The sequence below is a fragment of the Mauremys mutica genome, chromosome 10, assembly GCF_020497125.1.
Source record: "Mauremys mutica isolate MM-2020 ecotype Southern chromosome 10, ASM2049712v1, whole genome shotgun sequence".
NCBI lineage: Eukaryota > Metazoa > Chordata > Testudines > Geoemydidae > Mauremys > Mauremys mutica.
This window is the reverse complement of record NC_059081.1, coordinates 78,185,164-78,195,106: the sequence shown is the minus strand read 5'-3', so window position 1 is coordinate 78,195,106 and position 9,943 is coordinate 78,185,164. Positions and strand designations below refer to the sequence as shown.

The 9,943-nt window shown below is 51.3% G+C and overlaps 1 long non-coding RNA gene across 3 annotated transcripts; it reads right to left on the bottom strand.

Annotated features, from left to right (window-relative positions):
• Nucleotides 1-3,779: 3,779 nt before the first annotated feature.
• LOC123378250 lies at nucleotides 3,780-7,974 on the bottom strand. Of its 3 annotated transcripts, none has more exons than XR_006582530.1 (4): nucleotides 7,881-7,974; nucleotides 6,468-6,694; nucleotides 5,519-5,704; nucleotides 3,780-3,993 (listed from the first exon to the last, which is right to left on the bottom strand). It is a non-coding gene; the product is annotated as an uncharacterized LOC123378250 (long non-coding RNA). The 3 variants fall into 3 exon arrangements; XR_006582531.1 differs by having other exon boundaries at nucleotides 5,519-5,687; XR_006582529.1 differs by having other exon boundaries at nucleotides 5,519-5,667.
• Nucleotides 7,975-9,943: the final 1,969 nt, after the last annotated feature.

Sequence of the window (9,943 nt, the reverse complement as noted above, 5' to 3'; positions counted from 1 at the left end):
CAGTGGAATAGGGTCCCGCTGGTGTACAGTACATGTAACCACTCCTAAGGCAGAACATAGAGAGGATGAATTTTCAGTAAAAGCCATTCGTACTCGGATATAAATTGCTGAACGGTATTGTGCACTCTTTTCCCCCTATGGAAATAAGCCACAGTAAAGACGCAGGAAGTGTCTTGGAGACTTTAGCAGTGGAAGAGTTTATCCTAGAAGACGAAAGCTTAAGCAGTTAGGTCACGTGGTCCGCGGAATGGCAGAGCAGATGACTTATGAAAGATAACAGCATTTCTCTAATTGAGAGAAATGAAGAAACATCTGGAGGAAAGAAATGCTATTGCGCAAAAAACCAAATGTGTGATTTTAATGTGGGTTGTGAAAAGCACTTAATCGCTGTCCCAGTTTATAGAGATTAATTCTCATAGCATTGCCTGTGTCTAAATAGTAACCAGGGATGTAGAAATCCATGTAGTGGTGAATTCTGCAAATCGTATGGCTTCACTCTTCGTGATAAACGTATTCATCCAAAAACTTGCACTGACAAGTGAGCTAACTAATTGCTGGTTATTTGTTCTCCTCTTTAAAATGTTTTTAGTCTTTGTAATGGGGCTCACCCTGCGGCACCTCCTGATGGTCATCCAGGGAATTAGCTCTTTCCACTCAGGAGCGCCCTCTGCAGGCTGGTGTCCCGCTTGCCGCTGGCCCCGGTGTCCCTCCCGGCCCCAGATGCCCCTTACCTCGGGGTTCCGCCCCACGCAGTACCCCGCAGTCTGGCTGGGTCTCCCCTCCCTGGGGAACCCCCAACCCCCTATCCCCACCTCGCCTCAGTCTTTGGCTACTGACAGCCACCATCTAGCCCCCGCTCACTGGGGCAGACTGCAGTATAATTGCCACTCATTATCGGCAAGGAGGGTTTGGCCCTGCTGCCTCTGCCTACCCTTGGGCTGCCCCTCTGCAACCCCAGTATCCTTCTTGGGCTTTACCAAGGGCTGTAGCCTGGGGGCTTTCCACGCCGGAGCACCCCAGCTCCTCTGGCCTTTCCTCAGCCCTGCTCCACTTGAGGTCCCCTGCTCAGCTCCCAGCAGCCAGGTCCATCCCTCTCAGCATCTAGAGAGAGACTCTCTGAGCTCCAGCCTCGCAGCCCCTTTATAGGGCCAGCTGTGGCCTGATTGGGGCGTGGCCCAGCTGCAGCTGCTTCGCCAGTCAGCCCAGGCTTACTGGTTCCCCACCACAGCCCTCTCGCTGGGCTGTTTTAAGCCCTTCAGGGCAGGAGTGGGGTTATTACCCCGCTACAGTCTTCCAACCAAGAAGCAGAAACGATATCCTGTGACTCAAGTAACCAACTAAGCAACGTCTATGTAGAATAGGTAAAGTGAACAGTTCAGAAACACCTTCTAGTCTGAACTCGAGCTGGGCAGGAAATGGCTTTCCCATCCCAGGAAAATTTGAGATTTCAAAAAAATTGCTGTTCCACACTGGGATGAAACCAAAACCTTTGGATATATATATATTTTTTTTGCAAGGAGGGGGTTGCGGTTTCCCAAATATAGCCTGGTCGGGAGGGCACTCTCCTGGGATGTGGGAAACCCAGGGTCACATACCTGCCCCAAATCTGGCAGAGCAGAGACTCGGATGTCCCCTGTCCCACCTGGATCTCTTTACATGTCTTTAGTTACACGGGATTCAGTCACTGGAAGAAGCATACTTCCTGGCTGAAGTGTTCAAAGTGACTTAGGAGCCTAAGTCCTATTTTCAAAAGTAACTTAGGTTCCTACGTCACATAGGTGGTTTTGAAAACTTCAGCGCAATGGTAAGAATAGAGGGTAACATACCGTATATACTCGATCATAAGCCGGTTCGTTTATAAGCTTATATCCAATATTGATAAGTAAAAATGGAAAATTTTTATAACTCGTTCATAAGCTGACTCTATAATTCAGGGGTCAGCAAACTTTGGCTCCTGGGCCATCAGGATAAGCCGCTGGTGGGCTGAGATGGTTTGTTTACCTTGAGCGTCCGCAGGCATGGAGGTAAACTTAAGTAAACAAAGTGTCCCGGTACGCCAGCTCCTTACCCTGATGGGCCGGGACAGCAACTGGTGGGGAAATTTTTTGGCGGGGAGAAGCTGGGAATCAGGGGAGTAACCCATGTGACCACCCCCCACATGACCTCACCCCTAGCCCAGGACTCCCACACTCTCCCCATCCCATCCCTTCCCACCTTATCTGGGGAGGGCCAGGGGAGGATGTCTCTGGCCTGGCTGAAGCTGCTCTGGCAGGCGGGGCTGAGTGGTGTGGCCGCAGCATGTTCCAGTGGGCTGGGCAGTTCAACCACAGCGTGCTCCGGCGGGCCAGATCGGGCAGCGCAGCTGCAGCATGTTCCAGTGGGCTGGGCCAGGTGGCACGGCCGCAGCGTGCTCCGGCCGGTGGGGCCAGGCCGTGCGGCCACAGCCTGCTCTGGGGAGCAGGGCCGAGCAGCAGGGCTGCAGCCTGCCAGCCCCAGAGCTGCAGCTGCTTCGGAGGCTGGGGGGAGAGCAGCGTGGCCAGAAGCGGAGAGACTTTTCCCTTCTGGCTCTGCTGGCTGTGCTGCCTCTCCCTGCTCCCTCTGTTGGGGGGAGGGGCTGTGTCCCACCTCTCCCTCTCTACCCATTCATAAGCCGACCCCCTTCTCTGGTGCTTCCCTTTTTTGCTAAAAAAACTGGCGTATGAACGAGTATATACGGTAGTTATTTCAGGCTATATTGTGTATGGCTCTAATGCAGCAAAGAAAACCTCCTACCACCCGGATGGCCATATTAGGGGTCCCTAGACCTTGGGTCCAGAGGGGAAAGAAAGGGTTGAGTGGCTGGTCCTCCACCCTGAGCCAGGAGGGGATGGAGAGGGACCAGGCCATGGCAAAGCTTGGCTGTGCTCCCTCAGCTCCCAGCTGGGAGGGGAGTATGCTACACCCTGTAAAAGGGAGCAGCAAATTACACCCCCATCCCCAGAAGGAGGCAGTTCTGAGTCAGTTCCTCCCTGGAACAGCATGACTAGGCACCATGCCATATTCAGAGCCCTGAACAAGGGCTCATTCTAACCCTTAACTAAGTGGTGCACTGAACACACTAAGTGGTGTGCATTTTCCATCAAAAATTCAATACAGATGAAAAACCAATTTTTCCTCAAGCAATGTGATGACAATCTTTTTACCAGCTTTAAATCACTCAGATCTATAACAACCCGCTAGACATAATATTTGCCATGTCATACCAATTGCAGGCGACCTAGAAATGTAAAGTTGAGTGGGAGGCCAGAAGATCACCAACAGATTCTTGTATAATTCAGTGGTGCTCAAACCTATTTGATCACCCCCCCCCCTTCTTTGTGTCTGTTGTCATTTATGTCCCCCACCTCTGCTCTCACCGGACAAGTATGTATACCGCCACCCAGCTCTGCAGGCAGAGCCGCTGCCAGCAGCAGCGCAGAAGTAAGGGCGGCATGGTATGGTATTGCCACCCTTACTTCTGCGCTGCTGCTGGCAGCAGTGCTGCCTTCAGAGCTGGGCATCTGGCCAGCAGCCGCCCCTCCCCTAAAGCTTCTCACGCCCCCTCAGATTGGGGGCACGCTCCCCAGTTTGAGAACCTCCGTTGTACACAACAAGATAATTGGTGCTTTCTAAACAAGTCTGTCTGTTCTGACTGGACTTCAAACGTAAAATGAGAGGGTAACACCAGGGGGCAGATAACCTTAGCTTAGCAGCACATTCAGCTTGTATGTGTTGTGTCTGGTAAATACTGTAACCTCGTTTTATTTCAGTTCAGGATTTAGCTTCGTTAATTGAAAGCAAATGTCCATACAGGAGCGCAGCACTTTACACTTGAAGTTTAACAGTTGGAAGCAAGAAAAAATCCTTTGCAGATGCAGATTGAAATAGCTGTAAATTTTAACTCCTTTGTCCTGGAATACACTCATTTTCTTTCTTCCTTTCTTTCTCTTCCCACACCTTTAGCTGCACAGGGCCCTAATGTGTGGGTATAAAAAAAAAACTTGGATAGATCATGGTAACAACAGGGTATTCTCCTGACACATGCACAGTTCTAGTGCCAGATCCTGTGTCTTAGGAAATACCAGCTGTTAATACCCTGAGGTGAAATCAGGAAGTAACAACCACTGGGCTTGGGTTGTGAGTAGAGTTTGAATTTGGAACCTTCAGTGATTAAAACAATGAGCTTCTACCAACTGAACTAAACAAGTTACAGGCTGAAGTAGCTGCCTCTGATATAGACCGGCCATTAGAGGTGAACCCAGCAGAAAAATGGCCTGGGGGAGGGGAATTGAAAGGGACGGAAGAGGAGTTGTAGCTTTTTTAAGTGTGTTGGTGGGTTGCTGCTTGGTGGTAGATTAGCTTGAATTGCCGCAGCGCTCCTGCAATGTATAAAGTTATGTCCTGGATTCCCAGGGTGTGAGCTATGCTTGCTTATTAATTGTTTAACTCTCTTTGTGTGGGGTGGGAAGGTAAGTGACAGGGGAAGGGGGGAAAGAGATGTGAAGGGCATCAGCATGGAGACGAGGAGGGGGGAAGAGAGGCATGGGAAAGCACAACAGATGGGAGAGTCATTTGGTGGCACAGTGAGTAGGTAACAGCAAGTGTCAGCAAAGCCTGTGAACTGCATCTGGGGGAGTCCGGAGCCCAGGGGCTAATCTAGAGAAATCTGTGATGTCAGCAGCAGTGTCCACCAGCTGTGAAAGTGCTTCCTGCTCCCCCACTGCTTTTCCCAGGCCTCCAAACGAGCTGGAACTTCTAAGCTCCACCCGTGAGGCCTGGTGCTCTCAGCTCGTGAAGGCCAGGCCATGTGGTGATAGTGTCCCGAAGAAGGGTTAGACCTAGCAGCAACTAGCCCTCATTCTCTCTCATGACTGCAGCATTGCCGCCGTCAAGAGGGGCTTTAACAATGAAGGAAGGTAATGGAGGATATGCCACTCGGCTGGAAGTCTGCCCTGACCTACAATCTCTCTTGCCCCAGCTCCGGCCTCTCCCCTGAGGCACAGCTTGCTGTGCGCTCTGCAGATATTTCCCCAGCCCTATGGTAGAGCTCTTTCCCCAGCAGCTTCGCAGAGTAGATGTTCTTAGATTTGTGGCAGTAACTTTTTCTCTCCTCTCCCACCATGAGTAATGCTGGCCTTTGGCCTGTGTGACTTTTCCAGTCACGCTTCCAGGAACCCACATGTACACTTGACCTGCCAGACAAGAGCCGCGCCTCTCTCCATCTGACTCTGGCGCCAGAAGGCCAGAGTGAAGACTCAACTCTCTAACTTCTAAATATAATATGGAGATGTACCCATCTCATAGAACTGGAAGGGACCCTGAAAGGTCATCGAGTCCAGCCCCCTGCCTTCACTAGCAGGACCAAGTACTGATTTTGCCCCAGATCCCTAAGTGGCCCCCTCAAGGATTGAACTCACAACCCTGGGTTTAGCAGGCTCAAACCACTGAGCTATCCCTCCCCCCAAATGCCCCTTAGTTAGTAATTACGCTTCAAACCTACTTCTCCTCTTAGGCCAGGGCTGGTAGCTGCACTCCAAAATGCTGTGTAGACATGCCCTGAAAGGGCCTTCATCTCAATCTTCTCTAGCTGAACACCAAGGCTCGCTCTGCGGCTGGTTCACCTGGTGCTGGTCAGCAGCCCAGATTGCACTGCAGTGGACAGAGAGACCCTGGAACAAGGGGTGTGCTAGGTGCAGCAAGAGACATGGTCACTTCTAGATAGGCACAAGGCAGGGTAGTCCTAAGCAGTGCGGGGGGCTGACTGGCACCCTCTACCCCAGGATAGATGAACCATAACCCACCTCCGCTTGGTCCCTACACCGGGCTGTGCCCTGGCACAGGGATCGTTAGGCTGCAAGTCACTCCTAGAGCCCCGACCAGGCAATGCAAGCAAGGTCTGTACAGGAGAGTAAATGGTTTCTCACAAGTAAAAGAATTTGCCCTCTTTGCCGGCTGTTGTGTGTTCCTTGCCCAGTGGGAGGAATCAGCACCGTCCACTGCACACACCACCACTGTGCAGGGTGCAGCACCGGCCTGAGGCGCAGTCTCCTTATTGCTGCTCCTGGGGCAGTGCAGGGCAGCAGCATAAGTGCCATGACCCAGCCTCGAGGTGCATGGCTGCAGAAGGAGATGTTGCTCCTGCTCAGCATCTGTGGAGGAGGAGGAGAGACTTTGAAAGCCTTGGTATGCTCTTCCTTTCCCTGGTCCGCTTCCCTGGCTTGGTGTGCTCATTTCTTGCCCCAGGACTCCCTGCCAGAATCCTTACGCTCACCGCCACTGGGACGGACGCTTCACGGGGCTTTGTCTGCTGGCGCAAACTGCTTTGCCATAAAGACACCACTGGCAAAGTGGCCCTTATTGGAGGGGGTGCAAAGGCTGTGTGAGCTGTATCGGGGAACCACAGGACGTGACATAACGAGCACATTGATAAAACATACTAGTTAACTCACTGCTAATCCTCCCTTGCTGTGCTCAGTGGCATGTTGGAGAACTGGGTTCCCAGCCCAGGCCCGTCTCTTCTTTAAAGGGTCCCAAGGATTTTGCCAGGTGTTGACGTTAACCAGTTTGTTAATATTGCTGTTGCGTCTTTCCACTCCCTGCTTGTGTACCGGACCTCTTGTGCTGGGCCTGCAGTCACCCAGTTAACCTACTAGTCGAATTCCTCTCCTCTGCGCTCCTGTAATGAATGCAATGGACCTTCTGCTTCTGCTTCCTACAAAGAGTTTATGCTACCTCTGGGGAGGGGGTGTGCAGGAGCACCTGCCCGGATGCTGTTCTTCTCTTCGGGGAAGGGTGCATGCTAGCCTGTGAAAGAGGGAAGTGTGACCTCCCTTCTGAACTGGGCCAGCTTATCTGGCTGGTGTGCGGGTGGGGTGCCCTCTCCCCTCCCCGAGGAACTAGCCTCGAACGTCCAGCTTTCACCTGCCCATCAGTGCCTGGGTTCCTGCTCGGGGGAGGCAGGCAGGCCCGCTCTGTCATATGGTACCCTCACATGCGATCAACCACAACCTGGCCCTGGTCTTTAAATGGCTATAACCCAATATAAATGAACACTGCAGGCCGTTCACTGAGAGCCAAAGCTTGACCCTACCAGCATTAGGGTTGCCAGGCATCCAGTTTTTGACCGGAACGCCCGGTCGAAAAGGGACCCTGGCAGCTCCGGTTGGCACTGCTGACTGGGCTGTTAGAAGTCCGGTCGGTGGTGTCCCGGGGCTAAGGCAGGCTCCCTGCCTACCCTAGCTCCGCGTGGCTTCCGGAGGGCAGGCTCCACACGCTGCCCCCGCCCCATGGGCCGGCTCTGTAGTTCCCATTGTCTGGGAACCACAGCCAATGGGAGCTGCGGGGGCAGCGCCTCCGGGCATGAGGGCAGCATGTGGAGCCTCCACCCATGCGCCTAGGGGCTGCAGGGACCTGGCGACTGCTTCCTGTGGATGCTTCCCCATCCCGCAACCCATCCCACAGCCCGGAGTCCCCTCCCACACCCAAACTCCCTCCCAGAGCCTGCACCCTGCCCACACCCCAGCCCCCTCCTGCACCACAAACCCCTCATCCCCAGCCCCACCGCAGACCCCTCACCCCAGCCCAGAGCCCTCTCCTGCACCCCAAGCCCCTCACCCCCAGCCCCACCCCAGAGCCCACACCCCGAGCCAGAGCCCGCACCCCCTCCTGCATCCCAAACCCCTCGTCTCCAGCCCCACCCCAGAGCCCGCACCCCCATCTGGTGTCCTCACCCACCCCCAGCCCCCAGCCCGGTGAAAGTGAGTGAGGGTGAGGGAGAGCAAGCAACAGAGGGAGGGGGGCCTTGGAGAAGGAGCAGGGCAGGGGTGTTCAGTTTGGGGCGATTAGAAACTTAGCATCCTAACCAGCATCAATGGCAAAACTCCCCGTCTTCATGTCTCCTCCTCCAGAGAGCATGGCACCAGAAATCTGCTATTGCTTAGCGGATGGATAATGGTGTCATCACAATGGAACAGTGGTGTCAAAAGACCCAACAATATCTCTTCATTCTTAGAATCAAAACCCAACATCCTCCCAAACATCTTGTAGTCCAGGCATAAGGTAAATGCTCTTTTATTAGCAGAGTTCCAGCAATCTGCTTCACGCTCACTCTGAGTACGCACGAACTCCATCTACTTCCAATATTGCATGAAAGGCTCAAGCCAGAAACAGCATCCTCAGACATTGTGACAGAAGCACTCATCAACCTCACTCTGGTCAGATTGTGAACTGACTGAGTTGCACATTTAAGGCTGCTGTAATGAGATCCTGGCAAATGTGTCCCTTAAACACCATCCTTTCCCCATCTCCCATCCACCTCTATCTCCAGGGCACTTCATATTAGAGTTGGGGAAATAACTGATTTTTCATTTTGGTGGCAATGCTGAAAAATCAAAGTTTTTGGATCAGGTCAAACTGTACGTGAAAAATTTCAGAACTTCTGGTGAATCAAAAATCTGTTGCAGAGCTGGGATTTGAGCCTGGGTCTCCCCCATCTTAGGGCCCTCACCTATCAGCTGGGCTAAAAGTTATGGTGGCAAATGAGAGCAGCAACAGATCCACCATCACCACTTCCTCATCCTCTGGCCCTCTTGTGAACGGCCAAAGCCACCCGTGTCAAATGTTCAAATACTTCCGGGTTGACCAAAACTGCACTTTTGGCAAACTATTCACCTGAAAAATGTTCAGAAGCCCACAATCCAAAAGCATCAGTTTTCTGGTCTTTTTGGAAGTTAAATAACATCCAAGGAGTTTAGACATCTGACAGAAAAGCAATACATCGCTTCAGTAACTTGGTTCCAAAAGAGAAACTACTGGCTATATCCGTTCCTTTCAGCCAGCAGGAACGTGCAATAATGTTCAAAGTACAGTATGTACCCTGCTCTCACAGCAGCATGTTCTCTCCGACTGTCCTCTTAATGTTTCAATTGATCTATATACTCAAGGAACATGCCACTAATGTCCTCCTAGCTGTGCTCTATAGACATACAAATCTCTGCAGAAAACATCTGGTCAAATAGCTTAGCCAAGCATCCCACTAAAACTCCCTGTATAAAATAGCTGTAACAAGTTAACACAGTGGAAATATATTCTATATGAAATAAGCACCCACTGCGGCAGCTAGCTGTGATGCACTTGGCAGAGGATTTTTAAATGCTCTTTTTAGCTCTTTAGGAAGTTTTAAGAGGCTTACAAATCATTGCCATGTAAATATCAGACACAGGATAATCATTACTACAGTGAGCTTATTTTTTGTGGTTGTTTAGAGAAACATTAGGCAGTAATATAATCATCAAATCTCTCTATGTAACAAGAGCGTTCCCTTATTAAAGTGAGCCTCTCTATAACACCCAGGATGTGGTCTTTCTGGTGATTTCTATGAAACTGAATGAACATAAGAATGGCCTTACTGGATCAGACCAAAGGTCCATCCAGCCCAGTATCCTGTCTACCGACAGTGGCCAATGCCAGGTGCCCCAGAGGGAGTGAACCTAACAGGTAATGATCAAGTGATCTCTCTCCTGCCATCCATCTCCACCCTCTGACAAACAGAGGCTAGGGACACCATTCCTTACCCATCCTGGCTAATAGCCATTAATGGACTTAACCTCCATGAATGTATCTAGTTCTCTTTTAAACCCTGTTATAGTCCTAGCCTTCACAACCTCCTCAGGCAAGGAGTTCCACAGGCTGACTGTGCGCTGCGTGAAGAAGAACTTCCTTTTGTTTTAAATCTGCTGCCCATTAATTTCATTTAGTGTCCCCTAGTTCTTTTATTATGGGAACAAGTAAATAACTTTTCCTTATTTACTTTCTCCACACCACTCATGATTTTATATACCTCCATCATATCCCCCCTTAGTCTCCTCTTTTCCAAGCTGAAAAGTCCTAGCCTCTTTAATCTCTCCTCATATGGGACCCGTTCCAA